This window comes from Amblyomma mixtum, chromosome 1 (genome assembly GCF_055824585.1).
Source record: "Amblyomma mixtum isolate Tamu chromosome 1, ASM5582458v1, whole genome shotgun sequence".
NCBI lineage: Eukaryota > Metazoa > Arthropoda > Arachnida > Ixodida > Ixodidae > Amblyomma > Amblyomma mixtum.
Window position 1 is genome coordinate 290,033,862 of NC_143012.1, and position 21,791 is coordinate 290,055,652.

Sequence of the window (21,791 nt, forward strand, 5' to 3'; positions counted from 1 at the left end):
GTTCGCAGGTTTTCATGTTTGCTACGCTGGAGATTGCTGTTGCTGTCTCTCAGAGTGCGCCAGGAAAGAAATAAGTTGATCCCAGCCGCCCTAGTCGTCTTCATCGTGACGCCACTTGTCGCATTGCTCTTGTAAGTGAATTGCCCGAAGGGGGAAAATTTTTTTCCGTAATAATGAAAAGAGGATGCATATTCATGACGGCAGGCGCAGCCTTAAGTACTCTTAGCTGTAACGCAAACGTAGTGAGACGTGCCGTGCCACAGATGAGTAATTATAGTGGCACTGTCGGCCAGCTTGTCGTGAGTGCCATTATTCCGGTCAAATTATTGCACACTATTGTATTCATGATACAAATCAAAAGTACAGATTGTAGGTGTATTCTCGCCATAATTTTCCTTGAGCTGCAATAAATTGTAAATGTAGTCTTCCTATGCGTACACACAGAGATTAGTGTGCGGGTCTTGCTTCGTGAGTACAGTGCCAGAAGTGATGACTTGTCTGGTGTATAAAATCGCAACAAAATACAATTGCGGGCGACTATAAAATTGTGTTATGCCTTAAGGGATTATTTCAAGAATTACGTGTCTGCCGCACTTCTTTTTTTTATTAGATGGCGCTGGCACCATTTTTCCTATTTCAAAAGAATCGGTATACCAGGCCCAAAGCCAAGTATTATTTGGGGAAATATCCGCGAGTACCACTCCATGGTAAGAGAAGTCATTGCGTATAGCTGTAAAGAAATTTCGCGGAGAAATGATTCTTCGTGCTAGAATATTGCTTCTAATCGAGTATTTGGAGCCTCGTAAAGAAATACTTGTGATAAATTGTTTATTACGCTCGCGACAAATGTGCTCTTAGTGAATAGTAGTAAGGCGCTAGCGATAGCTAATGAATGAAAACGTGCGCATTTTTCTCCTCGCCAGAGCCTTTTAGAGTATTACTGTACGTCTACGTTCGCTTTTCTGCGCCTTCGGGAAGTTAAATCTGTGGAACCAACTAGCCAAGCAATTAGGAACTCATCTTTAGAAACAGAGGGAAGCGTGGGTTTGGGTTCTGGTTGGAAGCAGTGCACTCTACAGCAAACACAATGGGACTGGGTTACATTTTATATCGTAATTTTTCAAGGGGCACGGTGTGTAGTTTCCTGTTGCGCAGCTAGCCTCTCCTAATCAGTCGGGTTACAGCAAGTCCTAACAGAAGGTGCGCTGAGTCCGGTTGCGAAGACCTGCTACAGGTCTTCGACGAATTTCTTTCTTGCTTCTTTCCGCTCTACTGTCGCCGCCCAAGTCGGTGTGCAAGGAGGGAAACTTCAATTAAAAAAAAATGTTAGTGCGCCTCCACTGAGGAAAGGCAAGAAAGAGGAAGGCCCGGGAGGTTAACCGAGAAGGTGTTGCAGATGGCTACCCTGAAATGAGGGAAAGGAAGGAAGGGGCTTAAAAGGAATGCAGCAAAATAAGAGAGCGATGGAGTAAAATGAAAGGACACCGGGTAAGGATCTGCACACAGCGAAGCCACATTCTGTCGCAGAAGCTCGACGTCCTCAGGAATCAACACAGTTCTTGGTATGCCTCCGGGGCGCCCGAACGGAATAAAATCTCAGAGTTAAGTTCTTTGTCAGACAGCGGGTGTCGGGTTGGTACAGAGCACAATACACCGTTGCTTTTCTGCGCTTAACAGCGGGCATTCACGTGGCCATTGTTCTATTTCTCAATGCAGCCGCAGTTGTCACAAGCTGGGCTGTTGGTTATTGGAATTAGGATTGAGTACCGAGTATTCTTCATAAGAACATGCAGCTCACTGGTGCTGCGGGCATCTCTTCGGGAACTAACCTTGTGCAGTCTACTTTCATATCCATTTATTAAAACGGCACGAACCAGTATTCTTTACAGCCTGAGCATACAAAGTGTGACTTTACGACACAGTAATTAACTACTGCGCATAATACGTGTGACACCGGGTACAGAGTAATAAGGCGCTGTAAGAAGACTAATAGATACGCTTAATTGACGTTTTCTTACCAGAATAGTGAGTGACAAGAACAGCCATATATTTTTTAACCTCCATTTTACAGTGTTTTTTTCCGTAAACTCCCGGTCACAAAATAATCTTTCCGAATACACGAGAGGTTAGTCAATGAGCTAACCACTTATTGGCTTTGACAGGAACGAGTTTTATCAATTTCAAAGAGTTACAAGTGACGGCAGTATTTATTCCAAATGGGGAAGATCACTCTTCGACCTGAATTCCTTACGAACTACACTAAAGACCAAAACTTGCCGGGTCTACATAAACGTTATCTTTTCGGCTTAGTTGTAAAGGCAGAGTAGAATGTAGATTAATGTCCACTACAGCTTTAATGTTTCTCTGTAATTTTATCACGAATTATGCAGTTTTTTTTGTTGTGAGACCACATATTTCATGTATCATACGAACATCTCTAAGTTTTATTTCTGCATCTCTTGCAACACAGGCCCATTACAAGATCGTGGAGAAGTGGTTTCAACAATATGGCGACATTTTTGGGTAATTTCGTTTCCTCAGCTAAGTATTCATGCGACTTTTACCATAATTTGAAAAAAAAAAACATAAGACCGCCTTGTCGTGAACGACCTCATGTAGCCGCTTTTAGGCTTCCCTTTGGAGTTATCAGTTTTTATATAAAAGCCAGAAATACCTTGTGTGGTTTTAAAATTATAAAATTGCACCATATGTTAGGGGCACCTCTCAAAGGCTCGTGCGATTTTATCACTCGGGTTGCATCATTTCAACCTTCTTGACAGTGAAAGCGCTCAAAAGGACAAGGACGACAGAAAAGGAAAGACATACAAAGCGCTTACTTTGATTGCGGGCGATGATTGCGTAAGCGCTCCGTCAATTTTGTTGTCGGATAAAGAGATGTCCTATCTTACATCGGGCATGCCGGTTATCTGAAAGAACGTGCCAGCTATCACTCGTTGGTAATGTTCTTGTAAGCATGCGCAAGTGATTACTATGAGTATAAAGTTATTTTTCGCATGAAATAAAATCAGTTGAAAGTAAGCGCCTTGTATGTCTTTCCTTTTCTGTCGTCCTTGTCCTTTTGAGCGCTTTCACTGTCAAGATGGAAAATCAACTCGCCCACTCAATTCCATTATTCAATCATTTCAACGATGAGGGTAACAATAAAGCATAAAGAGTCTAAAGTTTGCAAACTTCGAAGCTAGTCGAGGATATGAACTTTTTTACTCGCGTAAGCCGAGTGTAAAGTACAGTGTGTTTCTCCAAAGATTGTCTACTAACGAATTGATAACTGATAGCTCTGCAAAACTGTGTAAGACCAGTCCTTTTTTGAACGACACTGAAAATATGGGATGCAAGAAATATATTTCTAGACCATTTCATTTTTTTGGTCCCACGAGATGTCATCTGACTGTGACACCCTACATTTTATCGCTAAAAGCCTAAACGCAACTAACCTTCCTCGAATTGACAGGTTTTTCAACGGAGATGTGCCGTTCGTGGTTCTTAAGGACCTTGACTTTATCGAGTACATATGCGAATGAAACTTCCAGAACTTCACCGATCGTGGCGTGAGTGTTCAAAAGAAATCATCCTTTGGGTGGCTGCATAATTTTAGACAGCATCATCATTTGGAGAAATTCTGTTTGCTCAGCTAGAAAAATAGTTACCACTGTTTATAAATTCAATGTCATTAGAATTGCGCTACTTGTTGAGGGATAACAGAAGACCATGTGTTAAAATGGCGGAGCTGGAAATGAGCTTGTAAGTTAAAGTTCAGTTCGCACTCAGTTGCAAAATAAACGGCTCCCACAGCAGTGGGAAAAATATTTAAATATTCACGTTTACCATAAACCAATCAAGTTCTATTAAATATAGAAAACCAGTATTTTTTAGGCTCTATAAGACACAGAGAATCTTCTCTCGCCAATTCTTGTCTTGCGTTACGACGTTTAAATGATAAAAGATGCAATTCCATTCCATGATAAAATTTATGAACCGAAGGAAATTAAGCTTCTTTACGCATTTCTGATGTTGGTTCTCTCCGCTGATATAATACAGGAAACCATTCACGAAACCACATTCGGTAGTTTGGGGCTGCACTGAAAAGACGGAGAAGTAGTAAGCCCCAGCCTGCTTCCACTGCGATGAACAGGTTACGCGAAATTACTGACAACTTGAAGTTAAACACGCTTAATCAGACAGAAAAATGTACTGCCCCTAATTCCCGACTAAGGCATAAATGCTACAAAGTGCGCCTGCCTATTCGTACCTTGTTAATCGGCATGCGGTTGCGAGGCCACAATCGGCAGGTTTCATACCTCCGCGTCGTTAAATGTTAGCGTAAGCTACATTTAATGCGTTAGCATTATAGCGCCCATTATCGCAAATTGTCTGCGGCATTCGCGTTGGCGTGTTAGGCGTAGGCTGGCAGGAAACAAAGCGGAAACAAAACTTTCCGCAGCCAAGAGAGAAAACTGAGGGTGGGTGAATGCGACAGAGGAAAGAAGACAGGGCGGGAGACAACAGGCGGGGAAAGAGACACCGCGTGTGCCAGTCATAGTCGAGAGGCGAGAGGAAGGGGGTACGGCGCGTTACACGGTCATCGATGGCCTCGATCACGCCATTTGCTCGCACAGTATGAGCCTGTCAGAAGTAGAATTCTGTTCCATCCGGGGATACTTCTAATGTTGACTAAGTTGTCGTATTTTTATGTATAGGTCCTCATGACCCTGGAAGAGAATCATCCTATTTTGGGGCGGGCATTGAAGCACGAGCGCTCTCCCCGCTGGAAGAGTATACGCAGCTCTTTGGCGCAGGGTTTCTCTGGGGCCAAGCTGAAGCAGGTAAGGGTTCACTTCGACTAATTCCCTGCATACTGAGTTTCCAGAAAGCAACTACAACTCGGAAAACAAAATGGCCGAACTAAATGTTGCAGTGCAAAGGAGACGCAACATAAGCAGTGTGGGAAAACCAGGGACGTCACCTTTTCATGAAACACGTCCTTGTTAACCTTATACATAACAAAACATGAATGTAAAGTTAAACATGAATGTGTAAATGCAGAAATAAATGCATGAATGCAAAAAACTAAACGCAGGAGATGTGCCTAGGTTTGCATTATTCCATTATTCTTAACGTATTTCATGGCAACAACTGCAGATATTTTTATCCGGTATAGCTTTAGAAGGCAGTCGAGATATGTTAGGCTGTCAAAGCTGTGTTCCTGCTTTAATCCTTTGTTTGCAGCTGGGATGAAATGTATGCTAGTCTAGGTAACACAGGTTGTTCCTAGACCTGAAGACACAAGATACACTGTGAAAATAAAGCAGCTCTGTGTCCTATGTGCTATCCAGCGCTGTTTTGTCTCAAAGCAATTTTTTAATTGCAATTCTTTGCTTTGCACTGTGTTTCTGTGCGCTTACACACTTGAATCTAAAACAATGATTAGTTTACATTTACAGCATGCCCTGAACTACTCATATTTCTAAATGATTGTTCTATTATATGTATGTATTCCTTTAGATGATTCCGCAGCTTGAAGAAGAGGTCACCCAGTTTATTGCATATTTAGAAAACGACGCTAACACGGGAGAAGTGAACCTGCAAGTAAAATACGAAGAACTCACGATGAACTACGTGGCTCGAAGCCTATTCGGCCTCAGTGAACACTTCTTAGGAAAGCACGATCATCCTCTCGTAACTACTGCCAAGGCCGCTTTCAGAGGAGTTACGAAGGGACCCTTCCACGTGGTTGCACGTGAGTGGTGTTTCAACTTCTGTTGGGATACACAAGCAACAGTAATTGCAAGGATTGATTGATGATGCTTGAAGTGACATTTCTAACATTCTATGATATGCTAAAATTTAGTGCTGACTTCAAAGAAGAAATGCAGTGGCAGTGTACGCAAAAGTCTAACACTCTCGCGCAAGAATTTTGAAAATTGGAAAATTGTAATATTGTGAGACATTCCAGCGGCTAAAAAGACACGGACGAAGGTAGACGAGACAGGACGAACGCCGGTCTCGTCTACCTTGGTCCGGGTCTTTTTAGCCGCTGGAATGTCTCACAATAGTACTAGCAACCGTAGCCCAGCTTTCTACGCTTAATGAAAATTTTAAGACACTGCTATGAAAATATTGAGGCAATGGTTCATTCTTCTGATATGTAGCGAAATCTTTCTTTTAAAACGTTTCCGTCAATCGCACCCAATAGTTAAGACTGTCATAAAAACCAGTGGGGACGCTTTTGATGATATCAACAATGTTAATAGGAAAAAAATAAAAGACTGCAGTCGGGTGATCTTTGGATATATTGATTGTTGCAGTGTCATCTTACATTATATAGAAAGGTCGTTCATAAACGGTTTCCTGGTTAAACTTGCCTTCGTCCAGAATTGCTAGCTATGTAAGGCTCTTTGGTTTCGGCGCAACAATGGAAACAACAATTTCTCGAATTCTCTGGTAAAGATGGTGGTTTGCTCACTTCATGAGTAAATTTCTTATTCGTCAAACACATAACATTCTATTTTCAAAGGATGCTACCATGATTTACAGGGATTAAAGATAATGTCGTTATATGTGTTCTCACCTCGTTCGGTCATCGAACTTTTACTCATGGACAAAGGCTCATCCAGCTGTCCTAATAAAAATAGGATAGAGGCACGGTTCTCGTCAACAGTGAGATGAGGACACAGCGGCTTAAAAGACTGCTAAACCGGCTTATGCTCAACTTATCTACCCCTGAAAACTACAGAGATCTCCCATAGCAGAAATATTATGGGGTCAACCGGTGAAACCTTAGGTGGTATTCTGAGTTAGTCGTAATGGCCAAAAAATTTTCTGCTGCGCTGCTCGAAAGTTTTTCAGTGCGAAACCATTACTTGGCCCATTACGAGAAAACCGGTGTCGTGTGTGTGTACTCGCCGATGGTACAGAAATTCCAGCGATGGCAAAAAAAGTAGGGTGACGTCATCAAGCAGTCGTATGACGCACGCAGCAATCTGAGGACGCCTTTTCATACAATTCTGTACATGTCGTTCGTGTATAAATACCCGCCACTGACCGCCCTCCATGCGGCGCCAGTTCAGCCGGCATTAATTTGGTTTTGGTTTATTGGGGTTTAACGTCCCAAAGCGACTCAGGCTATGAGGGACGCCGTAGTGAAGGGCTCCGGAAATTTGGACCACCTGGGGTTCTTGCACTGACATTGTGCACTGACATCGCACAGTACACGGGCCTCTGGAATTTCTCCTCCATCGAAATTCGGCCGCCGCGTCACCCGGCATTCGCAACAAAATTGTTTCGTTTAGTTTGGTTTGGTTTATGAGGGTTTAACGTCCCAAAGCCAATCAGGCTATGAGGGACGCCGTAGTGAAGAGCTCCGGATGTTTAGACCATCTGGGGTTCTATGACGGGCCCTGACATCGCACAGAGCACGGGCCTCTAGAACTCCATCAGAATTCGACCGCCGAGGCTAGGATCGTGCCCGCGTCTTTCAGGTCAGCAGCCGAGCGCTCAGTGGCTCAGTGGTTGCTGAGCCACCGGGGTGGCTCGTACCAAAATTGTGACGCAACCGTTTGTCGCACAGCGTTGCAGGTGCGTCATACGATTTCGCATTGCACATACCTTACATGTGCTAGTCAAATTGGAGGCTAGCCTGCGACAAGGATTCGAACCGGCGACATATGCACATTGAAATGTATGGCTTTTGAGAGTTGCATATCAAAACTGTTATGCAAACGCTCATCGTACAGTGTTCCGGCTGGTGTTATACGCGCATATGAGTTCGTATCAAATTCCGGGTGGGTGTGCTGTGGGTAGGTTAGTACCAAATTGAAAACCACACCCATATCTGTACGTCTTGCGTCCACGGCATGCAAATTGAGCCAACCTCATCGCCATGCAGCAAGAAGGCCCGAACGTTGGCGGTCCTGTGAGCAACCAGTACGAAAACACATCAACTCGTAGAAAAGAGGGTTAATACATGTACAAATATTACACGTAAACAATGCACCTAGGAACAGTAATTCTTTCGCATTCGCACACATAAGCAGTCTTAGGTGTCTGTCCGAGTGTTTGTTGCAGAAAAAAAGACATAGTTTATGGCCGTTAGCCTTGTTGCTTTCTTTTATACCTGCACCTGATTTTGCATTATATGCTTATAAGTTTTCCCACATCACAAATATCCTGTAATATATTCTTTTTTTTTTTTCAGAAAGCACTACAATGTTTCAACCGTTTATGAAGCCTTTCTACTGGATAACATTTGCCTTAGGCGAATTCACATTTCAAGCTTTAACTGATGAAACAGCCAGGATCGTCGACCTGAGAAGAAAGAATGAGTCGGTAATGCTGAGATGATGTTTAAAAATGAACGCTGACTTTCTATTTTAATGTCTGGTATAAATATTGCTGGCTCTCAGGACGACGTTCTTCTTTGTTCTTTTGATAATATATGTCGCGAGCGTCTAACTTGACGCTATGAAGTGCCAAACTTGATTGCTTTGTGTTATTTTCTCTTCCTGTAACGACCCTCAAGCGAAGGTTGATAGTATCAATAAGTAATAAAGTAATAATATTAAAACTACCTGAGGCAATTGAGAGCCTCCCTTCCCTCCTCCTTCATAAAAAAAAACCCCTTGTTGTCCTTAAATACAGCATTAAGGGAATTCGCTATTTAAAATTCGCATGAAACAATGGCTATTATTATTCCCAGTGAGAGAAGGTGTTCATAGTGAGGAAAGGCGTACGTCACGTAAGGATTCATCTTGTACAGCCGCGTAATCACTACGCGCGCTTATTTACTTTGAGTGATCACAGCCAACACTTCTGCTAGTCTGTAACAATTTTCGTGGCCATTAAAAAAAAGCAGAACATAATACCACACCTATGAATTTGTGCGCTCGTGCCTTCATTGAAAATGTGTGCTATTCAATTCCCTGTTTTTTTTTTTAATGTTGGTTCTTTTGTTTCATAGGCGAGACGACCAGATATGCTGCAAAATCTTCTGGAAGCAAGGTATACCGAAGTTGAAGAAGGGCCTCATGCTGCAAATGGAGAAAACGGTACGACGCGCTTTCATAACACCTGAGAATGAATCGACTCAACTCCATGGTGTTGGCATGGAAACGTAGTAACCCTCGCACGGTATTTTTCAGATTTAGGGTGGCCTAATTCATGACAGTGCATGTAATTTCGCAAAGGTCGTCTTTCCAGAAAGCAAGTAACTGTATTTTAAATCTTCGACGCAGTTATTTCGGCTTGCGCCTGCTTCGGTCAAGAGAACCCCGCCGTGCATGCCTGAGTCTTTACTCTAGTTCTCCTTTTCTCATCTGAAAATTTCGCATGGTCAAATGATAAGCATGCAACGCCAATGTAGCAAAATGCGAAGACAGTAGTTGAATGCACTTACCGAGTCCACACGTACTGTGCACAGTTTGTTGATGAAGCATTCTATGACCTTACTCTGCCAGTTTTTTTTCAGGGCGGATACGTCTCCTTGCGATTTCTTTTTATTTTGAAACGGATGTCTGATTTCAAAGGCAGAGGATTTGAGACTTCGAGGAAATGAAAAACAAAGTTACATTGCTTTTGACTCCCACAGCCACCTCTAATTTAAATGGGATGTGTGTTTCATCAAGCAAAACACTGGTGTTTGAACCTATGGTGTAAGTCTGATGTGTGACTTCAGTCTGCGTGCCCAGTCCTTGGACGAAGCATATATGAAGAAAGGTACCCCACATGACTGACCAGATAGCAGAGCTTTATGCCAGGGCGACTATCCTGTCATCATTTTATGGTTGTATAAATTAATCGAGATGGGATTAATTTCTTGCACTTGGCAATCACTTTTGAGCACTTGGTCTACACACCTGCTACAGGAGGAGGTTGCGCGCTGCATTGGGTTCTTATTTCGCTGGCAATTGCGTTATGCAGTACGGTCACGCGAACACTGACATCGTTCTGCGCTCTTTTAAAAAAAAAATGAAGGGGGGGGGCATCCTGTGTAGGTGGAGTGACGGCGTGATGACCGCCCATCAAGAAGGATAAGGCTCCTGACACCGCTGTTGCTTCGCAGCATCATGAGCTCACACGTTAGGATGTTCTCGCTGTTGGCGTTGACGCTCCCACAGGGTCTCGTAGCTGCGTAGCCCCATAACTTCGCACTGCTATTCACCGCTTTTCTCCAGAATGTATTCAATGAGCTGGATAAGAAAAAGCTCGAGGACTGAAGTCAAGGAGACTACCTTAGCAACCTCTTATTTACTGATGACATTGAATTGCTAAGTTTTTTTGGGGACAAAATGCCGAGCAAGTACCAGAGATCAAAACAGATAAAGCAAAACGGTCAATGGTTCTAAATATTGTTAGAAAGCGAACTATAGTGATATCAATAGTTTTGGAAGGAAGCCACCCTTTACGATAGTTAGCAAAGCATTGGAAAAGATACGGAAATACACAGGGCGTATAGTGATCGCGGATCCTGAACACGAGATTCAAAGATTAGGAGAATAAGAATGAGGTTGAGTGAATTCGGCAGGTACTCTCAAGTCATAAATAGCAGCTTTCCAATACTAACCTATGGGGGTGTGGACTGGGACTCTAACGAAGATACTTGAAAGTGAAATGAGAATAGCCGTGCGAGCTATGCAAAAAAGAAAAAAAATCATAAGTGTCACTTTGACAGAAAGGAAGAACGTAGAGTGGGTCACAGAACGAACACGAATTAATGATATCCTAGTCACAATCAATAAGAAGAAATTGACATGAACAGGACACGTAATGAGAAATCAAGATAAGCGATGGTCGTTAAGAGCAGCAGACTGGATTGAAAGGGAACACAAGAGTAGCAGTGGCGAAAAGAGACTGTGTTGGGAGGACGGGATGAGCACGTTTGCAGGAGTAAGGTGGCGACACCAGTCACAGCATAGGGCCGATGGGAGGGATATGGAGGAGGCCCTTTTCCTGCAGTGGATGTATATAGTTAGGCTGCAGCTGCTGCGGATGAAATCCGGTTGGTAACGCAGCCGCCACTGGCGCTCGCCTTCGCAGCGACGTTCGCGAAGCTTTTCTGTGGAGTACTACCTCGGGCCCACTTCCTCCGCCATGCTAGCCATCGACTGAGACTCGCGCTCACAAGCACCATGCGCCACGTTCTACGCGCCACGCATGCTGGTACCCTCTGACGTCACTTTTTGGGTAGTGGACGAACGGCGCGAAACCGGACTGTGGTTTTGTCAGTTCACTTTAATTCGGTAGCTTCATCTCGAGTCATAGTGATATTAACACCGATGTAATAAAGAAATGAATGCTATAGCTACGCAGCGGCATGCTTGCGAAAAAAAAAAAATGCTAGCGGCCTTTTCGCCACCTAGAGTGCAGTTAGCAGGTACCTTACACTTTTTTTTTCTTTCTTTTGCACTTTCTAGTTACAAGGAAACATCGCCTACTAACAGCAGAAGAGGTGGCTGTGAATGCAACTATTTTTTTCACGGCAGGGTAAGGCTGCGTTAGCATTTGTCTGGTGGCTTGTTTGGTTTTGTTTAGGGGTTTATAACGCCCCAAAGCGACTCAGGCTATGAGGGACGTCGTAGTGAAGGGCTGCGGAAATTTCGACTACCTGGGGTTCTGCAACCTGCGTTGACGAAACACAGTACACAGGCCTCTAGAATTTAGCCTACGTCGAAATGCGACCGCGGCGGCCGGGATCGAACTCACGTCTTTCAGGTCAGCAGCCGAGCGCCATAATCCTTGAGTCTCCGCGGCGGCGGTGGCTTGTTTGCCTTCAGTTTTAAGGCGACAGTAAAGCAACACTGCATGTCACTGCAGCGTACTCCTTTAAAACTTCGACTCATTGCGGCCGTCGGCCAAAATACAAATAGTGTGGAACCAGCGTAACCATTTGCTTGATTGCTTAAGCCAACAGTAACAAGCCTAAGGACGCAGACAATTAGTTCTAACCTTTGGCCGCTGCTTCAGCGTCTTACAAAGCAAAACAATGTTGCAGTAAAGACCATGTTCCCTAACGCATAGCTTTCCAAAACCGGATCATTGCTGTGGTCTCTCATTGCGCGAAACATACTTTTTTTTTAATGCGATATTGATTGCCTCAGGGCATAAAACGGCATGTAATGATAAATGAGGATGCCTAAATAAATAGTTGGGCTTCTAGCACCATTGGTAACTTACTCTCTCTACGTGCAAAGTTCGATGGATGTTTCATCTTAACATATCCCCGTCAGATTTTGATGCCCATAAAAGCCTCCCCAGCCGTGATATAAGTGTCATGCAAATTAGTTCCATGAGTTAAAGAAATAAAGACTTCATTCTGCACAAAACAGCAAAATATAATTGGTAGCGTTCTTTGATCTTGCTGATGCAAGTAAGTCGACAGCAACTCAATAACTATTTACCAATAAAATTTTATCCCCGGTAAACTCCTGTCTCTCAAACGCACTTTCAGGTTCGAATCACTGGCAACAAGCTTGTGCTACGTAACATTTTTCTTGGCTAAGTACCAAGATGTTCAAGAGAAAGTGAGAGAAGAGGTTTTGAATGCCGTGTCGTCTTCAGTAAGTAAAGCTGTTTCTCTCGACGCACTTGCTACTTCGTCAAAAAATATTCCACTCCGAGGTACCTCGTATAGCTTGTGAGATGCTTAATAGAATGTTTGTTTTCGTTTGGTTTATGGAGCTTTATTGTCTCAAGTTGACTCAGGCTATGAGGGACGCCACAGTGAAGGACTCTGGAAATTTTGACTACCTGGGGCTCTTTAACGATACCGCGCAGTATAAGGAACTCTAGCATTTTGTCTCCATAGAAATGTGAACGCCGCGGCTGAAATGGAACCCGTGTTTTTCGAGTCAGCAGCTGAGCTCCATAACCACTGAGCCACCGCAGCGGCTTGCGTAACTAAGCAGTATGTGTCAGTCTTGCTTCGAGCTTAGAGCTACAGCGGGTCCTAAGGGATTTGAAACTGATACACATCACGTAACACATTTGAACTAAGCAAATAATTCATGCACGTTGATTGTGCAATAATAAAGTCTAAAAAAAAAAAGCGGCTCCTAAAATGTAAAAAAAAAAACTACTTGTCTAGCCAAAGAATTGCGCCCATGTGACTAATACACCACAGCCAACAAAGTTACGTGCAGCAGCAACGTATTCATAAAACAGTGTTGACAGCCTTCAGTTGATGTCTTACTTTGAACAAACGTTTACGAGAAAAAAAGCTTCAGAAAATCAGCTGCTCTTGTATTCTGGGTGAGTCAGGCCACCCATTAGTGCGGATACTTCTTCGATGCACGAGAAAGAAATGAAACGTAAATCAACCACTGACGGCTGTTTAAAGGCTCATCGTGTGCACTTTTTCACTGAAAGAATGATAATCATAATTATTTTTGTTTGTATACTAGTGATTGCGTCGTCTTTGGCGGTGCTGCATATGAGATGCAGATGTCGAAGAGTTGCAAAACTAACTGAAAACACCCCCTTGTAATAAATTTGCGCCTTCAGCAGTTGCTCGCGCTCTAATAATCCGTAGCACTTCTTGACTGCGCGGTTTTTATGGTTTTCTTACAAGGGTTCACTGAATTATGAAGCTGTGAAGTGGAAGCTGCAGTACCTCGGTCAAGTGATCAACGAAGCACTTCGGATCAACTCTCCGGGGCTAACGTTCGTGTGCCGCTATATTTTATTCTCCCTTGAAATCTGATTTTAATCTGTACTTCACAGAACTTGCACTGCTCCTATGTGCATATGCAGTGCCATTTTTTCATTTCGAAGAACATTGCTATCAGTAATTGCTGCTTCATAGTGTGCGTGATATCGTACTATGCTCTCGCACTCAGCGACGCTCAAGTTACAACAGAATGGTATTTTTACGCAGATGAGCTCATATAACGGCGCGAATAGCCTATATCATCAACGGTTGGCTTTACGGTGACCCGCTTGAAGCATTTTTGACACTATCCACAATCTCTAGCGCTCGAAGATAACAACATATAAACAGCTTCGAAAGCGGATTTTGCTCGCCGTTGACAGCGGAAGTGAGAGGAGACAGAAGCAGGGCATCTTAATTAGCCGATTTATGAGCTGCAGCGAGGGCCACTCCTCTCTTTTCATATAGCAGTGGGTGGTTCCTACAGTCTGGAGACGCACGTTAGCTTTTACTGCAGTCGTTCTTTGTGGCTAGGAGCCGCTCTCACTTCACCTTCCAGTCAAAGTGCATTTTTTGCTTGGCAGTCTGCGTACTACAGTCCAGGGTTTGACGGAATACTGTCTGGCGAGGAGCGAGCAATACGGACATAATAAACATACGCCCGCCAAATTCTTGAAGGAAAAGGAAACACGACGTTTCGGGGCCCTTCGTGTTTTATTTTCCTGCAAAAATTTCGCGAGTGTTTGTTTACGCTTTCCGCAGAGATTGAGTACTGGGGATAATTTTTATACTTATTTATGCTAGATTCGCCTACGGCTACCAATACACATCTGGGCGGGACTTTTTTTTTACTTAACTCGCCTTTTTGCTCGTTCACGGCTATCGGATGCGAGAAATTGCTCCTATAACCAGTTATTTTGTGAACCAGAACCAAGATTTTACTATACTTTTGTGTTGTACCTTTGCTAGCTTTAGTGACCATGTTTATTTCATTTAGATAATGAATATATTTATCTTGTTTTTTCTTTGCAGTGGTATTCCTGCTGAGCGAGGTATTAATATTCCTCTCTGAGTGCAGGATCGCCATGTAGAAAAAACATCAGACTTGATCCCCTAGCATTTGAGGCGAAGCTGCTTTATATTCTAGAGAACTTTATACTAAACGTATTGTTTTCTTAGGCACCATGATGCTGGATAAAAGTGAATTGTGTGCACGCTTTCAACTTGACACTTAATGGTAGAAACTAACTTACACAACTTCGACGGTTAGTTCGATAAGCTTAACTGCAAGTTATACATTTTCTACGCTTTCCCTATGTTTTGAGTCACAACAGAACAAACCGCAACAGGCTACGCTCACCTGTGGAGTCAAACTGGGGCATTGGGGGGCAGAAGCTGTGATAGCGACAGAAGCACTTTTGAACTTTCATGAAATGCCAGTTGTCCAAGCTCCAAAGTTAAAAGTCATGAACATTACTTTGTCAGTCGTCTGGTTCGAGAGCTTTCAGTGTACAGCTTTCCCAAAACTGAGGTTTTTTTTACCAATAACTTAGTATTTTATGGCTTATAGTGAGTAAATTTAGTATAGTTAGTATAGTTAGTATAACTTAGTACTACACACTAAACACAAATACGCCTATATGGGAGTAAAAAGGAAGTAAACTGTCCACTAGAGCACTCTCTTTTATAAAAGGGAGTTCGCTAGAGGAGAGATTATTCCCTTTTACTTCTTTCCGTTGAGAGTAGTATGAAACTACGGTTTTTTAAACTGATTTGCTTGGCCATTTGGAGGGCAGTAAGCGCACGCAGTGAGCGCACCGTACTCAAAACCACATGTTTAATAAACGCGCCTTGGTGCTTGCCTAGGTCCATTACAAGACAAGCGAAAGAAGACTTTGAATACAACGGTAAAAAATTCAAAGCAGGAACGTGCTTCATGGCGCCACAATACCACATTCAACTAGATGAAAGATTCTGGCCTAATCCTCTAGAGTTCGACCCTGACAGGTACGCAGCGTTCTACTTTATTTTCTAAGTTATTCGTTAGTTGTCTAAGTGGCCCTAATAAAAATATATAAACCAGCAAGCCCATTTAAGTTTTTGCTTGCAGTATTAAATTAATGCCATGATCAACTCCCAGAAGCTGAGTGTACGGTACCATACCCTTTAACAATGTCAGCATATTAGCACATAGCTCATCAGTTTCCTATCATATGGTGTGAGCATCAAACGTCTACAGAGTTTGCTGCGAGCAGCAGGAATCCTGCGTGCTTGGTGGTAATTTGCTTTATTGCCAGAAAGTGAAGCAACATTTTCTGGCAATTATACGTTTAATTGAATGACCCGTCCTAAAGGAACACGATCACAGAGCCCGTGCTAACAGACACGAGACTATCGGGCAGGAAATATTTGAGCAGAGGTGTGAAAAGCCGCTAAAAACGGGAACCCGTCGCTGGGAAATGTGGAAATAAAATATACGAATACGGAATTACTTTTCATATTAACATACATTATTATGGAAGTTTCACGTGTTGTCCTCTCTTAAAGCTTTCATTCTAGCTCAGGTCACCGCGATCCCGCCTCACCAATTCGATAAAAGTTTTAGAGCACTATCGGGGACAAAATATTGCGGGACGGGAGTTCTTGGAAAAAAGTTTATTGTAGCTCTGCCTCGCTACCCAGTCGCCTGATATTGTATGAAAATATTAAAGGCCTAAATGCTCCTTCCTCCGGTAACAATATCAGCCGTTTGAGCAGCGAGGTGCAGCTTCAGTAAACGTATTTCTGAGAACTCGCGTTCCGCAAATTTCTGTCCCGAATAGTACATGCAAATTATCGCCGGTGACGTTCGTCTTTTTTTTTTTTTCTTTGCGAGGAAATACCGGTTGAACAACGCCATGTACAGGGATAAACGGTCGACTCAAATCTGGGTCAACGCCGAATACGAGTTTAAAAACACACTGAGAGAAATATATATAGTAACACTTCTCAAAACAGACTGATTTGTGGAGAACTTGAATCAGTTGAGGAGAAAACGGATCCATTGTGCTATGGTGCTTGAATGTATGAGGCCTAAGGTACACTTTTTAAGGAACTGCGAGCAACACGGCATCCAGAAAATGAGCCAAGTGTTTGAATAAGCAGTGCAATGCTCACTGCGGCTAATGAACAGCAGTACAAAGACGTTGATTCATTGCAAGAGTGTATAAGCACAGCGAGCGAAATTGGAGAACAAAGCTACAAAAACTGCCAGACCGGTGCCATCGAGTTATGAGTGTGGCTTAAGCTTTTGTGTGCATTCGCAGTATTACTTCAAGGTGAGCTCTACCTGGCACCACTCTTGGCTATGGATGTTCTAGCAAACGACCAAGCCCACCAGGGTTCATAAGAGAAAAGCTTCCAAATACCGCTTTCTTCCAGCAACAATAAACCGGACATGCGCGCTACTCTATGCTCGAGTTATCAGTCTCCAGTGCTAAATGTTTCCTCCCAACTACGGATACCATGCGAACTTTACTGCCAAGTGCGAAATGTTTATCTTCCCAGTGTATTCAGTTTGTTCGTTTATTTTCGACTGTGAATGCCCTGGCTCGGTTCATTCACCACGATACTTGTGGAATTCTTTTTTTGAAGAACTGCTACGTCATGACAAGGCCCGAGCCATTGTTTCCTTTGGACAGGTCGATCACCGATTAGAAAAGAATATCGATAGCGATCATTCCATCGAATACACAGCAATAAACTTCTTCATCGTTATAATGATAAAAATTCAGGAGGGCTGTCCCGCCACTTACAAAGTGTGTCAAGATATCCCGAGTGCAATTAGTACGATGATAAGAAGAATCACGCTTTTATGTTTCCATTGTTTTTTCAGAACACTATCGACACATGTTCTGTTCCAAAGTGCTCGATGTCAGCAACACGCGAAAGATGCCGTCTTTGCCGACGAGGCACGGAGGTTTGCTTCTCAGCCATACAGTGTAGCCTTTACAGTACTCATAATTTCCTAAAGGTCTTAGGAGAAAGGCTCTCCTTACTTTTCACAAATTTAGAGCATAAGGGGTGCCATAAGTGTTCCGCTCCACGGCTAAAAACAAACCCCGCTGCTTGATTGCCTTTAGCGAAGACAGTAAAAACATCTCCGGAAGCATTCAGCCATATTTTGAACGACACCATGTCATATCAAGAAGTTGCTCAAAGCTTCAAATCGTATCCAGCGAAAATCGCAGAAGGCCACTGACTGTCACATGAGGACCATTATATCACGCGCTTTTAATCACACACATTTCACAGCCTACATGAGAAGTGGCACGTGTTTTTAGGTCCCACCATTAGGCGCATAAGGTATTCAGAGAAGTGGATTGGGAACATTTGGGGATTAAAGTTAATGGAGAACACATTATCGATCTATGATTTACTGATGGCACTGCCTTCCAAAAAACTGAGAGGATGAACTGCAGAGCACTATTGACAGTCTAGACAGGTAAAACAGAACGGTGGTTCTAAAAATTCATATGAAGAAAACTGAAGTAATTTTGAAGAGTCTTAGAAGGAAACAGCAGTTTACGATACTATCTGACTTACAGGAATTTCTAAAGGAATATATGCTCAGAGCAAGTAGTTGACACAAGAACACGAGAATGAAATACTTAGTATAGTATTATTAAGGGCGGAATGAAGTGTATTTGGCAGGTACTCTCCGATCATGAATAACAAGTTGCTAGTATCCCACCACCAGAAAGTTTATAGCAGCTGTATGTTATCACTACTCACCTCTAGGGCAAAAGGCATGAAAAGGCAAAAGGAATGAGGACAGCGCAGCGAGTCATGGAAAGAAAATTATACGAATAACGTTAGGAGACGCGAACGAATCAGAGAGTGTCAAGGAACAAATGAGAGTGTCAGGGAACAAATGAGAGTTAATGATATCCTATTTTAAATCTACAAGAAATTGGCAAGGAGGGCTGCGAAGGAAAAATATCCGATTGGATTCTAAGAAAGGGCAAGTGTAACAGGAGAAGGCAGAATAAGGCGTTGTCATAGAACACACACACTATGAGCGCCTGTAGAATACGCACAACTTAGAAGGAAGTGTAACATGTTTAAACGCAAGAGCGCTTGATGCTTGCGAGGTTAAGCAGTCAAAGCCTTTATGCCTTTTTTGATGCGTTGCAAGGTATCTTATGAAGCCTATAAATTTACAGATTCTCACCAGAAAACGCAGCAGCCTTGAAGAAAACGGCGTATCCTATTTTTGGCATCGGCCCTCGCAACTGCATTGGAATGAGACTGGCAACGTTTGAAATAAAGTTCACGATCGCCAGCCTGCTTCAGAAATTTCGCTTTGAGCTTGGCGGCACGCAGAAGGTAAGTTGGCTGAAGATAGCATGCTTTGCGGTTTTTAATAACTTCCATGAAGGACACCAACCTTTGACGGGCATCGTATTGTGCCCTGCTATCAGTGAACACTCAACAGGCGTTTTCTGATTTCAGAGCATTCTACGTGTTAACACATGGTAGTGTGCGGCTGGCCTGGTATTATTGCGCTGGTACGTTCGACATAATCGATGTGGGAGTGTTGCTGGAGAGGACCTCGGAGCGCGTGGGAATGCTGGAGTAGCGGACTGCCATGCAGCGTAGCGCAAATGACGTCTTTGCAGAATAAAGAGGAGCTCAACATAACAATGATAGTAGGGAGGAAAGCGGTGTACACGTCAAGTTCGTGCAGAAACCAAGGCCTTGGAAACAAACGAACGAACCAGACAGGGTGATAAAGAAATAGAAAGGACAGACGCTAATAACTGCTCTATGCTTGTACCAAGTGCAAGAAAGAGTCTCTCGGATGAGCTGTGGGTTTTTACTTCTTTGCGCAATCGCGTCAGTATATTGACGACTGGTTATTGGCATATATCTGAAAGGAAACATTAAGTTCGAAAAGCGCACGCCGCAGCCACTCCAGTCCGGCCGTGGTTCGGAATATATCATGAAATCTGAACATAAACATCTAATGTTTGCAACATTGAAATTTAACGTGTCTGACTAGGCCTAACAAAAACTTCCCATGAAGATGGAAAACAGATGATTTGCATTGCTACTTAACTATTGCAAGAACTACATCTGGTTTTCGAAGTATAGCACATTTTTTTATACTTTCACAGTGTAAAGATGGCGGTTGTTTGACTACAACAGTTTTTTTTTTAAATGTAATATGCTGTCCCATTCTATTGTAAAAAATAAATTTGTTCCTAGGTGACAGAGCTTGCCACATAAGGAGACTGAAAGGAATCTAAGTTACATGCTATGCTTGCACTTGTCGTAAAAACCAATCAGCAAATAAAAAGAACAGGGGCAGCGATATGGAATTTTCAGTTTTTGGCGTGATGACAAAGAGCGTGTACAGCCATCTATTGTACACGCTGTTTTTCATCACGGACCCATTGCATGTGTGATTTTTGAGTAAAATTAACAAGTAAGAAGTCATATAAGTATGAAATAATCACGCAAACGACCACTATGCATGCGTGATACGCTCTCTGTGCTGGCCATATTCATGAAGCCTAATAATGAATGTTTCTCGTTTCCAGGGTACCATGGACATGGAAGCTTACGCCTTCCTTTCAGTGCCCGCAAGGGGCCTCTGGGTTTTGATTCACAAATTATAACATGATTAAGTACTGAGTGCCCCAACTGACCGGGGAAGATCCCTTGGAAACTAAGTATCAATAAAAATGTATATTTTATGTATGTAGGGTTAATTGGAGAGGCATGGGAAAGGCCTGTGCCCTGCAGTGGGCGTAGTCAGGTTGATGATGATGACATATCTACCCGTTTATAATAATCTACGCGCATATTATTCGGAACGACTTTCCTTAGTTGTGCCCATTTGCACATTTAGAGGTTTGAGTAGTGTTTGCTCGAACATAAGGGAAGGGGTATGAAAACACGGTAAATGAACGCCAAGAGAAACGGACAGCTAATAATAGATAATGGACTGGAACCTGACTGGTTCCTGACTGGAGGAACCTCTTCAAAGTCAGAAAATGAAATCTAGATAACAACGGTTGAATGCATGCTTCAAGGCACATACATCACATTGTTAACCGCAGACTTGGTGAGCCGAAGGTTCATCTGAAACACTTTCCGCTCTAAAAGAACACGATGATATCGTTTTTAAGCCTGCAAACCTGAAAAAAACGCCGATCCAAATTATAGGAAAGGCCGGAAATACATTGTGTAAACCATAAAAAGCGATCCTCGCGACATTGATAACTGGATACTAGACAACATACGCAACATATCTACCAAGCGAGCCCTTCCGCTGCGACATGGTCATTCTTTGGCCGCCAGGTAAGTTTGCCGTCATTAATGACGTGATATTTTAGAGATTATGCATGAGCGATAAGCTGAAGTTTGCATGTAAGAGAGACAACTACGGCATCCGGTATCGGAAACACAAGGAAAGCGCACTGGCATAACCTTTAATGCAAGCTGTGAGCTACTTAACCATTGCTCGAGAGTACTGAAATATGACTGCAGGCGATCATAAACGCCGCTGCAAAAACGCGATGTCGTCCACACAGTCGCAAATGCGAACTGTGCCCGCCGCGGTGGCTCGGTGGTAAGGCGCTCGTCTACCGAGCCGGAGTACCCGGGTTCGAACCCGACCGCGGCGGCCGAGTTTCGATGGAGGCGAAACGCAAGAGGCGCCCGTGTGCTGTGCGATGTCAGTGCACGTTAAAGATCCCCAGGTGGTCGAAATTATTCCGGAGACCTCCACTACGGCACCTCTTTCTCTCTTTCTGCTTTCACTCCTGCCTTCCTCCCTTCCCTTACGGCGCGGTTCAGGTGTCCGCCGATATATGTGAGACAGATATTGCGCCATTTCCTTCCCTCAAAAAAACCAATTTACCAATTTACCAATGATCAACAGAAATGCAGCTCAGTAGAATATTGAACAGCACAGGGGAGAGGAGAGCCACTGGCGGTACACCTCTTGGTTGCTTATACCTCCCGGAATGAACACCATTTTTAACGGGAAAAAATGCTTTGTTACGGAGAATTGCAGATATCCGCGCAACTAGGTAAACTGGAAAGTGAGCAGAGTGCAACCTATGCAAAAAGGATAGGGTGT

At 43.3% G+C, this 21,791-nt stretch overlaps 1 pseudogene across 1 annotated transcript; it reads left to right on the forward strand.

The window, feature by feature from the left end:
- LOC149372007 (cytochrome P450 3A14-like) lies at window positions 1-20,693 on the forward strand (annotated as a pseudogene). Its single transcript, XR_016286950.1, has 14 exons — window positions 1-131; window positions 611-707; window positions 2,471-2,523; window positions 3,473-3,569; window positions 4,719-4,844; window positions 5,524-5,758; window positions 8,216-8,346; window positions 8,978-9,065; window positions 11,430-11,499; window positions 12,464-12,572; window positions 13,583-13,674; window positions 15,527-15,667; window positions 18,865-19,027; window positions 20,245-20,693. The product of XR_016286950.1 is annotated as a cytochrome P450 3A14-like (transcript).
- The last annotated feature ends 1,098 nt before the right edge of the window (window positions 20,694-21,791 follow it).